The sequence below is a fragment of the Benincasa hispida genome, chromosome 2, assembly GCF_027475165.1.
Source record: "Benincasa hispida cultivar pf3 chromosome 2, pf3_genome.v1.1, whole genome shotgun sequence".
Lineage (NCBI taxonomy): Eukaryota > Viridiplantae > Streptophyta > Magnoliopsida > Cucurbitales > Cucurbitaceae > Benincasa > Benincasa hispida.
In genome coordinates this window covers 6,582,758-6,585,186 of record NC_143479.1, presented here as the reverse complement: position 1 = coordinate 6,585,186, position 2,429 = coordinate 6,582,758, and the positions used below count along the sequence as shown (strand labels likewise).

General features: G+C 41.9%; 1 non-coding gene across 1 annotated transcript; it reads left to right on the top strand.

Moving 5' to 3' along the window:
- The first annotated feature begins 292 nt into the window (after positions 1-292).
- LOC120072370 (small nucleolar RNA R71) lies at positions 293-399 on the top strand. Its single transcript, XR_005480434.1, has one exon. It is a non-coding gene; the product is annotated as a small nucleolar RNA R71 (small nucleolar RNA).
- Positions 400-2,429: the final 2,030 nt, after the last annotated feature.

Genomic DNA, 2,429 nt, shown 5'->3' with positions numbered 1-2,429 from the left:
CCCACCTTGCAGTGTTGGGCTGCTGATCGCCATTCCTTGAATCAAATTCATCATTGTGGTCATTTGGTTTTATAATGAAACAATGGCACCGTTATTTGCGTTGGAATCTTTGAGTCTCAATCTCTGGTCACTCTCCCTTCAGTCTTCATGGTTCTTGGAGATGCGGTCCAGAATATTCTTCGCCTCCTTGTAAGTTTTGTCAAACAGACCACCAGCGGCTGCTGTATTGGCAGCGGTCTGCGAAGCAAGATTCAAACTGTGATAGAAAATTTCCATTTAAAGGCAGTTTGGTAGCCCATTATGCGGACAATCTCGGACCAACCCTTTAAACCTCGACCAAGCATCGCTGAGCAATTCGTCCATATCTTGTTCAAAATTAGTAATATGCTTTCTTTGTCTTACGTTCTCGGTAGGTGGAAAATACTTTTTCATGAATTTCTCCACTACCTGCTCCCAAGAAGTAATCTCTCCTGGTTCGAGCGAATAAGCCCATTTCCTGATCACAAAGAGAAAATGGGAACAACGTTAGTCGAACTTCTTTAGCAAAGATGTTCGGGAACACAAAAGTATTGTAGATTTCAATAAAACTTCGGAGTGGGCATGCGGGTCCTCACTACGCCTTCCTCCGAATTGACCTGTAGTCTGGATCATCTGTAGCATCACCGGTTTCATCTCGAATCTACTTCCGTCGAGGGCAGGCCTCATGATTCCCAAAGAGAAATCATAGAGGTTTGGCGATGCATAGTCCCTAATGGGCCTATTGCGATCGTTTGCCAACAGAATCGGATTCGCCATAACATTATTATTATTTGGTGCTCCACTTCCAGGCTACTCCGCCATCTCTTCTTTATCGTATTTTGGTTGCTGTTGGCGGTCTCGTAATCTCCCTTGAAATGTTCTCTCAATCTCCGGGTCATAGTTCACCAGAGATTGAGAGTTCTGCAAAGAAATCACAAAAATTACGGTTAACAACGATTTTGCTGAAGTCCCTGGCAACGGTGCCGAAAACTTGATGTTTTATTTTATGTAATAAAAATATGGATAATATGCGTTGATGGATTTACGTTGTGCACTCAAGTTTCCCCAGCGGAATTCAAGTGAAAATTCCTCTGAGTTTCCTGGTAAGTCGAGGGTTGAACACAGGGATTTGTGAAAATAGTTGCGTTAGTGATTTTTATGAAGACTTTGTGGTAACCAAGTAAATAAATAAAGTGTGGTTGTGTTGTTGCGTTGATTAAAAAAAAGAAGTAAATAAAGGCGGTGGATTTGAGAAAGATAGTTGCATTGATAGATTCAATGAGTATGCGATGAATAGGTTGAGAAGATCTTTAGCTAGTGTTACTCGGGAATGCGTCGAACTTTGCGATCATGTAATAACCATGCACAGCAAGTCATTTCCCAATGTAAATGCGATGCTTCTAAGTCTAGGACGCATGTGTTGAATGTAAAATGTCCATAGAGCTTATCCCTAAGTCTCTACTATTGTCCTATGCGTTGATGCAAAATGCATGAAAGCAGTGACTGCATACAATCATATCTTATTGCTAAGATGCATTAATAACAAATAGTGCTCATTCCTAAGCGCCTATCTCCTGTTTATGCATTCTAATCTAGTTCTTCCAAACCTAGATTCTGACCTGACCTTCCCAAGTCTAGATCCTGTCTTTAGAATACCCTCCCGAGTATCTTTAATAGACGAATGAAGCATACATAAACAAGATAATCGCAAAGATGAAGATTCCCTCGTTATGCTAGCTAACTACTTCTCAACCCATTCAACTAATTAGCTACTCATGCATAAATAACAGAGAGTGAATAGATATAGAGAAAGACATTCCATTCTTATAACTGAGTTGAGTACAAAATGACAATGGAAAGTAAAGGTAGAGAGCCTGGTAGCAATTCCTTGTTGACCGAGGCTTTTTACACTGAATCTCTATTCTGATCTACAAATGTTCCCACCTCTGCAAGCGTCGGCCCTCTCTCTGCCTTGGAGCTTCCGGTGCTTTCCCAAGCTTACCAGAACGATCTACCGGCACACCTTTTTCCTCGTGCCCGCCTTAAAATGAAAAAAAACTATGGACAGAGGCGTGAACTTGTAAAGTGATGAAGTAATCGTCTGCTTAACCCCTTCTCTGAAGAATGCACTTGGTATTTATACAGTTTCCATGGTGAAAGGCGGTTTCTCTCTCCGGGTTGTATAGATGGGACAGCTTTAATTCCTGACTGATGCGTCGGATAATTGTCACCGATAAAGTTGAATGTACTTCTTGACCATTATTGACTGGATCCGACTGCCGTCAACTTTCTGTCTCATCGCTCTTAATTGTCCTTTCACCCAGATGCGCCCACCATGTTGCACTGACCAAGTTGTGGTGAATCTTCTTGGGCAAATGTTTGCGAGCACGATCAACGCAAAGTCTTGCGGT